The following is a 13,645-nucleotide window of genomic DNA, read 5'->3' as shown; positions in this document are numbered from 1 at the left end:
GGCCAGCTGGCGGCATCCTCTGCCGGGATGCAGATCGGGGTCGGGAGAATAGCTTTGGTCTAAAGACAGGATCCGGGATGAGCATCCAAGGTCCTGCTGGCGGAGGGGACGCGTGGGGACAGTTGACCCGGGGCCGCGCTGTCCTCTGCTCCCCCCGCGAAACCCATCCATGTTTCTGATGGAGGAAACTTCTTGTTTCCTCCCGGCTGGGGAAAGGGGTGAAAACGAGCCTCCGCGCGCCTTCCTCTGGCATTCCTTAATTATCCTTCGCACAAGGCTCAGAGACAAGCAAGCCTCTGCAGAGAAAACAGTCCTTTGTTATCTAATAACTCACAGAGAGCGGCGATTTGCATACAGCAAAAGGAAGGGGGGAAAAAACCCCCTGCCTCTGAACATCACAGAAGCATTTGATGGCAGTCGCCAGCGCTGGCCGGTCTCCCTGCCTGGAGTTCTCCCCAGTATCTGGGACGAGTGGGACTCGCAGTTCTCTCTCCTTAAAGGCACTGCACTTGGCAGAGCCTTTCAACTAAATTGAATGTCTCTGTCCTGCAAAAATATGCTTACGTTCTGCCTTTCATGCCAGCGCACCTGGACGCGCTGCTGATTGCGCTACTGAAGAGCCGAGCCAGATGAAAAAGCTTCTGAAATGTCAGTGGGAATGGAAGCGGTCAGGAGCTGGCGTGCCTCTTCAGCGCAGGTTTTCATCCCGAGGGGGGGAGCTGATCTACCAGGGCTCACTGCTGAACGCGGGGTTGGTTTGGCCTTGCAAGGCCAAGCTCTCGGCTCGGTGCTGCAGGCGGGGGTCCCGGCTGGGCTGCCGGCCCCGGGGGGCAGCCCCAGAGCCTCGGGGGGATTACCAGCCTCCGTGGGCAAGGGACCCTCCTGTCTGCAAACGGCTTATTTTTCAGTGAAAAGACAGCAGCAGCTGCTTAAATGCATCGACTTGTTGAAAAACACACAGATTTGGGTCCCGCCGCCATAGAGCGCTATCACTTAGGTGTCTCAGCCCATCTGCGTAAAGTAACTATTGATTTTGGTTGATATGCATTGATTCCAAGAAAACTGCTCTGCTTTGAAAATGAACTTCCAGGAGTTTCAAGGGAAAATGCCGTGTGCTGTCTCTCTTGCAGGGCTCCCTTGTTTTGTTAAACGCGGCTCTCGCGTTTGAAAAACAGAAGCAAAGCCAAACAAATAGCTCGGAGGGAATTAAAATGCATCGATTCTCAGGGTGGGAATAATGGCCTCCCTTAAAAGCTTTTGGAGACGTTAACATACATTGCTTTGAATAAGGATCTCCCCCCTGCACCTGCTGCACCGGCAGTGACGGGGCTGGGGGTGCGGGAGCTGCTCTCCACGGGGTACCGACCCCACCGGGTACCCACCCCACGGGTGCGGCGGCTGCGCCGTGGTCCCCGCCTGGCCGGGGCGAGGGATGCTCGCTGCCTCGCCTCGCCTCCAGAAGCTGCTTCTAAAGGGCTTTTTGGGATCCCCTGCCCGGCTTGGTGCGGGGTGCTCGGCCGGGCACAGCTTTTCCTCGGGGTGGCACAGGGCTGCCGGTCCCGGTGCCGATGCCGGGGCTGCCATGAGCCCTCAGGTGCTCCCACGCTCTGCAGGAGACCGGGATGTGCTGGCTGTCTCTCGCTGTCCCTCCATCTGTCCCTCGCTGTCCCTCCGTCTGTCCCTCGCTGTTCCTCCGTCTGTCCCGCTCGAGGCATCTCCTCCCTCGCAGTCGTTCTAATTGGCAGGGAAGGGCGAGTAATTGGGCGGCGGGTCCCAGCCAGGCTGACCTGGCAGAGCCTGGTGGTTTACACCGACAGGCAGAGAGTCCATCTGGGAGAGCAAGTCCTAGTCCCTCCAGCAAGTGCTTGCTGTTAATTAAAGGTATTAATTGGCATGCCGCCTGCTTATTTAAAGTGGCGGTGGCCTCTGCGGCGCCCGGCGGTAATTAGAGCTACACGGAGCGGTGCTCAAATCTGGGCACAGGCAGGGAGAGGGGAGGGGAGCGGAGCATCGCGTGGCATCGCGTCCCGGCCAGGGAGCTGTGTCGCCGTCCCCGGGGAGGACGGGTGCCGGGAGCTGAGGACGGGTGCCGGGAGCTGCGCGGAGAGGCCGGGCGCACCGCGGGTCTGTCCCTCCGGTCCCACCGTCTCGTCCCGGCTCCTTTCCGCACCCAGGACGCGCGTGGGCAGCGAGCAAGACCCGACGCGAGCGGGAGAGTTGTATTGTCGGGCAACGCGTTTGTGTTGAAACAGATGATTTCTCATAAATTCCCGCCTTTCCCTCTTTGCTTTGTGTTCTAAGCCATGGGAGGGCGTGTTTGGCGCTGCATATCCTGGTCGTTTCCCAGCAGCCCGGCTGCTACTCCCTCGGGCCGGGAAGGGGATGCCGGGGCTGGCACCAGCTGCCGCAGCCCAAAGTTTTTCAGGCCCTCCGCCCTAACTTCGTTAAAGTCTTGGCAGTTCAATTTCCGAATGTAGTCTGGGAGCGACAGGAAAATTAGATCTAATAATGAATGATTACAACTTTCAAGTTAAGTCTAGTTGGTTGACTAATCAATTTGGTTAAGTGAAAATCCATAGCAAATGAGTCAGCCACAGTACAACGTTTCTCCATCCAATTTAAATTAAAATCACCAACCATAATAATTTCACAATTACTCTGTGAGGATGCACCGGGGACTTGCCCCTCGAGAAGGAAAATGTCAAGGACTGCGGGAGGGATGAGGAGCAGCCTCCGGCATGCCCGGCCGCTCCGCCTGGGCGGCGGCCATCCCGGCGGGATGCTCCAGCAGGTGGGAGGCGGCGCTGGTCCCCGGGGCACATCTGGGCTCTTTTCGGAGCCAGAGGCGATGCCCCGCTGGCCCCAGCACCCACCATGCCCTGCCTGCAGGGTGAGCCCGGCTTGGCATCGGCAAAGCAGCCGCAAAGGAGCGGGAGAGGGGGGATCTCGGGTCTTGTAGATCAATTTGTAATTTTTCTTCTTTTCGCTGTGGCAGGAATGTGGGGGATGCAAACGTTAAATCCCCAGGAAAGTCGCCTCTGCAGCAGTCTTTAGTGGGCTGAATTATTTATGTGCGTACAGCCGTGCTACGCACCGAAGCGTACCGAAAATAAATAAAGTCAGTCACTGCGGTGTGGGCTGGGGGCTCCTCGGGACGGGTCTCGTCCCGCTTGCAGGCGGGTGACGAAGCGGGGGGCACCGGCACTTCCCCCTCCCGCTTTCGGCTGTGTCTCCGGCCGCCCGCGTCGTCTACTGGAGATAATTAACGCTCCATCCGCACGGCGAGCGGAGGGCGAGAGCGCTCCAGTGGATGAATAATTTAAGGTTTTTGCAGAACTTTGTGCCGGTGCGGGGCAGCCCGATGAGCCGCCGCAGCTCTGTGCGCTTTTGGCGGGGGGGCTCTGGCCGCCGTGGAGCTGCAGCCCGGGGCAGGGGGGCATTTTCGGGGCTTTCCATGGCACGGCTGAGCGCCAGCCCGGCTCCGTGCCCCGGGTGGGAGCTCACCGGGGCGTGCTGCTCTCCTCTGCCCCACCGCGAACCCGCTCCATTGCTCACGAGTTTGGGACCAGACGCCTCTTCCATTCACCTTTTCCCGGTGCTGGGAATGGGGGACGTTTCGTGCCGGGGCTGCACAAGAAATGCTCATTGCTGGAGGAACCGTAGCGTGTCCCCTTGGAAAGCTAAATGGAGAAGAGACGATCAGACGTGGCTCATGTAACAGATGGATTTATGGATTATTTGGAGCCGCTTGTACTAATTTTGCAAATGCTGTATGTCTACAGGCTCTTAATAGTTGCATTCCCGGCTAAATGGATGAAGAATACGTCTCGCGGGGACGGGAGGCTTTGGGGAATAACTTATGCAAATCCTCCAGTCTGAAAGCAGGTGGTGACGAGTTTTCTGCCGTTCCCCTCTCGGGACGGTGCAGACCCACTTGCTGCGGTCCAAAGCACCCAAAGGGACCAAACCCCGCAACCGGCTGGGCCCTGGGTGGCTGCACCAAGGGCTTGGGAGGCGCCAGAGGGATAAAGAGCGATGTGCTTGACGAGAGCGGCCGCTCCTCGCCCTTCCTCGTCACTAAGAGAGCTGGAGCCGGGGGACCGTGGTGCCCTGCAGCCCCCGGCTGCCTTGGGATGAGGGATGCTCCTGCAGACAAGGTGGCACCAAAGGATGGAGAGCTCGAGGGCAGGCGTGTGGCGGAGCCGGTGCCGGAGGGGCCGTCCATGCTGCTTCCCTCCACCAGACGAGCATCCCGCCCGCTCCCTGGCTCAAGATGTCTTTTGAATGTTAGGGCTCTGTTTTTATTAGCGCTTTAGCTCTAACGAAGAGGGAGAGCTGAGGCAGAGCCGCAGCCCAGTTGGAGAGCAGGAGCCGAGGTGTTGAAAGATGCATTATGAATGCAAGGTGTAGGGAAGAGAAATTATTAAACTCGCAGATAGCAACAGAGCTTCCTTTGTGAGCGGTGGAGATGGGAAATTATGCTGAAGCAATGCATTGCAAATCACCCACTGAAAGGCAGAGAAGGCCCTTTTATCCTCCGGGCCCTGAAGTTTTTCCGGTATCTTTGTATGCAGAGGCATTCCTTCAGGGGAGAAAGAGAAGCCAGCAATTTTGTGCCTGATTGGCAGGCTGTCCAGTGCCAATAAAGATATTTGTTTTTTCAGAGAAGTGCTCACAGACTGAAATCTCGCTCTTGCATTTTCCATTACAGAGGAAAATGAAACTTGGAAGGCGTTCTCCATTAGCGCTGCTTAGCCTGGGAGTAACAGCCGTGCTCCAGCGACTTGAAAGGAGGAACGCTCGGCTCCAGCCAAGCAGCCGGAGCAGACAGGGCTGCGTGGCAGGGGTTCAAAATCGCCTGGTTCTGGGGCGCGACAGACTCCTCTCCGTCAGCCTTGGTCTTAGTTTGTGTCCCCGGTGCCGGGGTGGCTTTGGTGACCCGCTCAGCCGGCGCCGGGGCTGGGTGGCAGAGCCGGGTGGGGTTGCTCGGCAGCCGCCGGGTGGACACGGGTACCACTGGCCCCAGCACCGCATCCCGGCGGGTGCCGGTGCGGCGCGCGGGCACTGATCGCACAGAGGATGTCCTTCTCCAGGGCGCTGCTGGTGTGACTTCGCTCCCGGGGGGTGTTTTTAGTTTCCGTAGGGCACGCAGGGCTCTGCTGTCGCTCCCCATCCGGGCGAGCCGTCGGTGGGGATGCGCATCCTTGTGCCGGGCTCTGCGGGCCGTGGGGGATATTCAGGGCAGCCCGAGGGGCTCCTCGGCCCCCCGGCCCCTCCGCAGGTTTGGGCAGGGGCTGGCAGCCCCTCCGCCGTTCCTGCCAGGCTCCGCGCCGCCGGCCCCGCTCGCCGCCGATCCAAGGCAGAGAGGAGGAACATCTGTTAACACAAATGCCTTTCTAATTTCTTCTTAACTCGCGCTCGGCATCTGCGTCGAACAAGCCCCCGCTCGGCTTGTACAGTGTTTAATTCTGGAACGGATTCAAAAGGCGCTGCGGAGCCGGGAGCGGGAGGGGAGAGCCTCTAAATCTTTAATAAGGCGCCGAGTCAGAACTTCTGCCGGCTCCGTCCTCATCACATGGGGGAGAATAACCAGAGACAGGATTCCTTCATAACAAACACCTTTGCAGCAGCTCATTAAATCACTGCATTTCTGAAGCACAGCAGGACACTTGTGTGAATAAATAGTGCAATCTCCCGGTCTGAAGTATTTTCACATCTGAGTTATTTCCCCCGCATATGATCAGCTCCTTCCTTGGGCTTTTTCGCTCCCCCGTCTCTGCCACGAATGATTTTTGCTGATGAGCGCAATTAACAAATGAGAGACAAAGTCAGAAAAACACATCTCTCCCCCTTCATCCTTCCTTTAATGTTTTACAGTTTAACAAATCGCCCAGGAAAATGGAGAGAGGAGAGAATTCTGCTGAGGATCTAAAGGCAGAGCTTTTCCCTCCTTCTTGCTGCTTGTCTTTGTAGATGACAAAATGCCAAAAAAAAACCATGAAAAAGAGAGGGAAAAGAGGGTGGCAAAAAAAAAAAGGAGGGTGGAAAGACAAACCCTCTTTGGGGTGTTTATCCGACCAGCGCGCTGGCTCCTTTCCGATCCCAGCTCACGACGCCGATGAGGTGCTCGAAAGCGTGCGGGGGACGCGGTGCGGAGTTGCCGGCAGTGAAGCACACGGAGCACAGGGCTTCCTCCCGCGGGGCCTGGAGGAGGGAGCGAACGGGGCGCTCGGAGGCCCGGGGTCCCGGTGCCGAGCCAGACAGCCCCTCGCTACCATCGGGGCGCAGCGAGCGCTCGCTTGGGGCGGGGGTCCGGGGCGGGGGTCCTGGGGGGCTCCCGGTGCAGGGGTCCCGGTTCAGGAGTCTCGGGGAGTTCACAGTGCAGGGATCTGGGGGGGGGCTCCCGGTGCAGGGATCCATGGGGTTCCCAGTGCAGGGGTCCTGGGGGGCTCCCGGTGGGCTCCCGGTGCAGGGATCCAGGGGGTTCCTAGTGCAGGGGTCCAGGGAGTTCCCAGTGCAGGGGTCCTGGGGGGCTCCCGGTGCAGGGATCCAGGGGGGTCCTAGTGCAGGGGTCCTGGGGGGCTCCCAGTGCAGGGATCCGGGGGGTTCCTGGTGCAGGGTCTCCGGGGGCTCCCGGCTCAGGGGTCCCAGGGTCTCCCCGGACACCGCTTCCCAACCACCTCCAGTTCTGCAGAGGCCGGTGCTCCCGGATTTACACCCCTCCGTGCCCCATTTCATGTGAGGCATTTTCCGGCACGGTCTAATTACAAGGTAAATAAACGGGCCCTCCCTTAGACTTAATTTGTTAGGTGGCTTTATTACCGACAGGAGAGAGATGACACAGGAAGGATATTACGTACGGTGTTGCTGGTAATTATTTTTATTGCTTCATGTGAGTTTTATGGTGGTAGCAGGGAGAGTTTGGAGTTGCCGCTTCCCATTTTGGTGTAATTAATGTCTCCCCGCGCGCCGCGGGCGGCCGAGCCGAGATGTGCCGGGGTCCGGCGCTTCGCTCCGGGCTGCTCTGCTCCCGGAATCCCTGCTCCCACCTCCAGCCTGGATTCCTGTTCCCGCCGGCCGGCTGAACTCTCCGTTTGCAGAGCAAAGCGCTTGGACCAGCACAGAGCCCTCCTCCCGAGGAAAGCGGGGGCGTATAAATGTCCTTATGAAAGACGATGAATTCCCCCAGCCTTCTCCAGTGAATTTCGCTTCTGTAGATCTCTCCCTCTCCCTTTGCATGTGCTAATTGGTCTTAGCATTAATTAATCTGATTTCATTACATTCTCTTTAATTTGTCGAGATATCATTTCTTTATTGGGCAAAGAAACGCTTTAGAGGATTGTCACAATTGCAATAATTCCCCCCTCCCCTTCTTTAAAGTTACGGAGAGAAGTTGTTATCAATTAAACTAATTTGCATACACATTAGGGTAATCGCTTTAGTTTAGCCAAATTTTCGAAAATTTACATAGCAAATTGACCTTCCACATTTTCACTTAAACATATAAAGCGCAAGAGAGACTTGCGCTGGCATTGGTAATGAAACGGAGTTTATTTTGCATGGTCCTCTTACTAAAAGAGGTCTAATTAGACCAAGTAATTTTTTATTTCATCCGTAATTGCAAAACAAATAAGCTCTTTGGCACTTTCTTCCCTTTCCCTTTGCCGGTGTCACATGGATGGGGAGCGTTAATAGGAAAGTCGTGTTCTCCTAATTAAGCCGCATTTGCTGTCTGCGCGTCCTTCCGTCTGAGGCGCTCCAGGTTCTTCCAGGTGTCTTCTGCTGGAGCTCCCAAGGCTCCCTGCGGCACCCAGGGACACCGGGGACCCTGGATCACCCTGGATCACCCAGGGACACCGGGGACCCTGGATCACCCAGGGACAGCTCCTCGTCCCCACCTGCCGAATTAGGAGGGGCGAAGGGGGACGGCAGGAGAAGGCAGCGGGAAGGCAAGTGCCGCAGGGCGCCGGGTGGGCAAGGACCACCCAAAACCACCCCTGCTGGTGCCAGGTTGGTATTAGCCAGGGGGCTGGTGTGCCATCCCGCTCCTGTGAAGCCTGTTTCCGTGTGCGGATGAATCCTCGTTAGTCGGTGGGAGCGATGGGGCTGGGCAAGGGGAGCTCCTGCATCCCCCGGGGGACGCAGCATCCGCTGCCCCCAGCAAGGACACGCGCGTCTCCCTCCCGGCTTCGCGGGGCGGCACGAGGCAGCGGAAAATCGGCCTCTGGGACTGCGAACCGAGCAGACCTCCTTCCCCCGCCGCCGTGCTTTTTTTGGCCTTGAGTGTTTTTAATGGCAGCCTTCATGGTTTGATGGAGGATTTTACACTAATGCAAGGCATTACCTAGTTAATTTGGCCGGAATGGAGTGTAATTTTGCACGGTCAAAGTCATAGCTACTTGAGCTAAAAGTTCCATTACGGTGCACTGCCCACCTAGCGATTTCAGAGCACGGAGAGATAAGTAGCGTTTTATTAATGGGTGTCCTCGGGAGCTTATTGAAAGGATGGCTCCTGGTCTGCATGGCAGATGAGGAGGGAGAGGAGCCGAGGCAGCGGGGGATGCTGGCAGGCGCGTGGCCGACGTCCTGGGGCGGGGGCTGGCCACCACGCGCTGCCGGCGATGGCACCTCTCCTGCCCGGGACGCCTCGGTCCCCCGGGGTCCGGAGCCGCGACAGCGTTGCGCAAGGACATTGTTACGCCAAGCGCTGGATAAACACAGGACACGATGTTGGCTCCTCTAACGGTAAAATAGAAATGATCCCCTTCGATGGCTCGGAAGGGGCTGTGCCGTGCAGAAGGATGCTCGCTCCTGCGGGAGCAGACGCTTGTCCCGCCAGCCTGGTGAGATAAATCCCTTCAATGTGCCGTCGGTTTGGTTTCCGCGATCCTCCCGTCTTCTCTCCTGCCACCCGGCTGCGAAACCAGGTGCGCAACAAAGCGAACCAGCCTCGCGCACGTCGTCCTGATTCCCGGCTTGTGAGCGGAGGCAGCTGTGACCGATTCCCGCGAAACACCCAAAAAGCGCTACAAAGCCCTGCTAATCTCCCCGCGGACCCCGAGCGGGTCCTTCCCCGTCACTCGCCGGCGCTGCCAGCACAGGGAAGGGGGATAACGCTTTGGAGCCACTACAAACGCCTCGGCAAAGGCTCTGCGAGCAGCTGGTGTGGCTAATCCGTTTTCCAAGCGCGTTTGCAAGATACATAATTAAGAGTTGTGTCGAGGGGGGAAGCAAAGCAAACCATTAGACTTGTTTGTAACGTTCTGGCTGGTGTAATACCTGCTCGGGCCCTCCTTTTCCGGCGAAAGGCGTTAAGGTGATCCTTAGGCAGCGTCCCCGGGATTTCCCGATGATGCCGGCAAGGCAGTGATTTTGCGTAAATATTTGCGCTTACATTTGCCATCTAATTAAGCACCGTGAAGGGATCCTGCAGATTTTAGCGGGGGGACCTGTTAACCACTAGATCAATTCAGATGATGCTCCCTTTTGCGTTCCCTCCGCTGGTTGCCGGAGCCTGTCTTTAAAAATCTGCTCTGGGCGGTGGAAGCCGCGCCAAGGCCCACGTGCGCAGCCCCGTGGGGCTCGGCAGTGCTTGGCCGGCTCACGCAGACGGAAAATCTGCCCTCTCCCTGCCCAGGGCTGTAAGGGGAACGGTGGGGCTTGAGGCACGAAGCCATGGGCTGCCGGTGCCTGTTCACGCAGCCCGTCCGGCTGAGCCAGGCAGGATGCTCGCGGGAACCCGGCTCCCAGCCGCATCTCCCTCCTGAGCTTTGCAGATGCGTTTAGACGGCGAGACGGGCATGGAGATCTGGCTTCCCTAACCTCCAGCTGGCCGCACAAGCCCCGTGAGGCCGAATATCCATCTCTCCGGAGCGCGCGGGGAAGCGGCAGACACCCCCGGTGTCCCCGGCGTTGGGGCTGAGTCAGCAGAGCCGCAGGGAGGCACCCGGGGCCAAGCCCTGGGGGGGAGCAGAGTCATCAAAATATGAGCGAAATCCCGGCGCGGGGTGGGCAGGGATGAGCGATTCACTCCAGCCCCAGGCAGCCGCCTCGTCATCATGGGAGGTGGGAGCGGCGAGCCTGCTGACAAGCTGCGCGCGCCGTACGTGCCCGTTAACTCGCTCGCTTGATAAAAAATGCATAGTTACCGCGGCACCCGAGCGCGCTGCCGCACGGGCTCCTCTCCCGGCCAACCGCTCCTGCCGAAGCCAGCAAAGACACACCGACGGGGGCTGACGCCCGCCCGGCTCCGTCCTGCATCCCCAGCCCTGCTTCTACCGAAGGTGAAGGGATGCTCTGTGGGTGCTGGGGGGATGCGGGGCAGTGCCCCCCAGCACCGCCACCTGCCACTGCGCCAGGGGAGAGCGAGCCCGCCAGAAAACGCCTATTTCTGCTGTAAAAATAATCCAGCCACAGTCTCTAATTTGTCTTTAAGACGCGTCTAGCAGCAAAACAAGCCCGTTCGACGCCTCCGAATGAGGTCTGGCAGCCCCCTCCCCGCGGGCTCGCGCCTCGCCGGGGCCACGGAGGCAGGGGGGCAGAATGGATGCGGGGGGCGGAGAACTGGCGGTACCCGATGGCGGGCAGGGTGGTGTTGCGGAGGCGATGGGGAGGGTGGGAGGCACGCGCAGCCCCCCACGCAGCAGGAGCGCCTCCATCCCCCCGTGTGCCCGCAGCCTGGGGACTTGCCCAATGCCAGGGCGCGGGAAGCGAGGGGGGCTCCTGCCTGTCCGGCTGCCAGGGAGGGCGCGTCGGCCGGGAGGCAGAGATGTGGAAGCCATGCAGGAGAAAGGGGACAGGCTGTGCCGGGCTTCATCAGAGGGGCCAGGCTCTTTCTCTCTCTCATTTTAGTTTTTTTCCACCAGAACTGCGTTTGCTGCGGGCGCCCGAGGCGAAGCGCAGCCTGGATGCGAGGAGGGTGCTCGTCAGGCTGCCTTGCCCCCCGGCCACTGTCGCTCACGCGGTGCTGGCACCGCCGTGCCATGCGCCTTTTCCTCCCCGACATCTCATGCCCGCCCCTGCCCCGCACCCCCGGGGCAGGCGAAACGCATTCACGGGCCCGGCCTTGCCTTGCAAGCTGTTTGCATCCTCATCGCCGTTATTATTAATACTAATTACAATATTAATATTTTCGGCAGGGATGTGAGTCCTTCACCCATGCAAAGGATGGATTTTTTTCCTTCTGGAGGGATCCAGGCATCCTCCACCTGCCTGCGTAGTATTTCTTGTGCCTGGTTAAAGATCATTAGAGCCTTTGTTAGTGGAGCTGACTGACAAGGGGAGTAGATTAATATTAGAACACCCTGTCAAAAGTGGTGAAAAGGCTGGATTGATTTTATAGGAAGTTTAGTCAGAGTTGTGTGTAAAGCCCTTGGGGGGTTACACTGCAGTGAATCAATCTCCTATATTAGCAAGTCCCTCTGGGAACAGTCAGCTTCACTGTTTATTACAGCCAAGGCTGCATATAATAGATATGGCATTCGCTTTCTCCCTCTCTCCTCTCTCATAATTCACTACCTGAAATTGCAGCCGCACAGAGGAGCACCCGAGACAAGCGGAGGTGCCGGGGGGGTCTGGGACCCGCAGAGTCCCCTGCCCCGCTCCCCGGGCGCTGCCGAAGGGATGCGGCTGCCGAAGGGATGCGGCTGCCGAAGGGATGCGGCTGCCGTGCTGCCCTCTTCCCCGGCCCAACCTCCACCCCGGGGAGCCGCTTACCTTTTATTTGGGGATCAGCTAATATCTTATTCACCGTGGCAGCTTTCATCCCGGTGCCCAGGTAACCAAAGGAATACACATAGGACGGTGTCACAGGAAGCTTTTGCAAACGTTAGTTAACGGGCTCCCACAACGCTGACATTTGGAGAGTTTTTGGCAACCTTTAAACAGGAGAAAAAGGCCGCATTCAGAAGGGCTGCGAGTTAGGTATCTGCGCACTCCGTTAGGCCTAATTGCATGCAATTACCGCTGCAGGTAAATCAGCAGAAAGGGAACAACGGCGCAGCGGGTTACATGCCAAGAAGCCGTAAGTCAGGGCAGGGGCCAGGCACTGCACGGGCACGGACAGGTGGGAGAGCAAATATTCCAGTGGAATAGGGGCTGCTGGTGTAAGCTACACCGGCGTGAACTGCTTGAGCCTTCTCCCACTCTGGAGTCGTGCCGCATTTAGCCGAAAGAGGCGAAAAGGCAATTGTGCCGCGTAAAGAGGCTGTGACATAAAAGCTCCTTTGTTACCGACTCTGGAGCGGCTGGCTCAGGCCGCGAGTGCAGCACGGGTTGTCTTTGCTAATTGCCATTGTTGTCAGCTTTCCTCGCGGCGCGCGGTGCAGCGTCACGGGTTATCGCCAGGGAGAAGGTTCTGCACCTGGCACGCGGCGTGCGGACGTGGGGGTGCGGGGTCCCCAGCCGCTCCGGGCGCTGGCGAGCATCGGCAGCGCCTGCGGGCGGGAGCCAGCACCTCTGCGAGCGTCCCGCCGCGGCATCCCCCCGCCCCGGGCAGCGGCTCCCGGAGGTGGGGCGAGGCGGAGGGGAATGACAGCCGGCTCTGGACTCTTCCCGAGGGCTCTGCTTTACAAGACACAGCACTTCCGCAGAGGTGCAGCCCTCCAGGTGCCCGGGGGATGCTGACGCCCCCCGAGGGCACGCAGCCGGCTCCGTGCTGGGGGTCCCCAATACCAATGTATTTGCCACCCTGGCTGCGGCTCCAGGGAGGGTGACTGGCCAGCTGGGGAAGCTCTTGGTGCAGGTGAGAGGCTGTAAATATATATATATATTCTGGGATTGAACATCTATGTTAGCAGACATCAATGGTTTTGCCTTAGCACAGCTGCTGCCGTCCGGCCCCTTGTTTTCCCCCCGGCTTTGCCGGCCGCCCTCTCCCCCGCCAGCTGCTGTCCCGGCCCTCGGCTCTGCTCTCCCGGCTCCGCTGCTCCTGCGCAAGGTGTCTCCTCCCCGAGCTGCCGCATGCTGGGAAGGCTCCCGGGAAGCATCCCGGCGGGAAGCATCCCAGCAGAGACACAGCCGGAGGCCCCTCTAAAAATAAGCCGGTGGTTCCCCGTCGGTGTGCACGCGCCTGCGTGTACACAGCCTTTCTGCGTGGCGCTTAATAAGCCGGGTAATTTTCATTCTTCCTCTTCCACTGTCACTTCACTTTTCATCTGCACAACAGAAATTCCTTCCCGTGCCCCCCCATCCTCCTCTTTCACTAATGCTCTTCACTTTCAAATGCTAATAATCCGCAGCACTAAAAGGCTTAGAAGTGGTTCTAGATTGTTTGATCTTTGCCCTGTGATCTACTTTCATCTTTCGGCTTTCAAATGTTACTTTAGATTTACTTTAACCTATTAGCACGCTTGGTATTCACCGGCATGCACTTTTCCTGTGTTTTGCATCAAATCCACCCGAGCTCTAATGAAGACGGGGGCAGTTAAGCTTTTGGACGTCAACTTTTTGAGGGGCTGGTCATCCTCTGTAGTCGGTAGAGCCGGGATTTTTTCCCTCCTCAGGCATGGAAGTTTCCCGAGGATGGGGGACGCGGTCGTCCCCGCTGGGGTGGGAGATGCTGGGGGACCAGGGACAGCCGGGACACAGCCCAGACCTCTCCCAGGGGATGCGGCCGTGCTCCTCCTTCCGCTTTTGTAATTTTGCC

Source organism: Rissa tridactyla, chromosome 17, assembly GCF_028500815.1.
Source record: "Rissa tridactyla isolate bRisTri1 chromosome 17, bRisTri1.patW.cur.20221130, whole genome shotgun sequence".
Taxonomy (NCBI): domain Eukaryota; kingdom Metazoa; phylum Chordata; class Aves; order Charadriiformes; family Laridae; genus Rissa; species Rissa tridactyla.
This window is presented reverse-complemented; position numbering follows the sequence as displayed.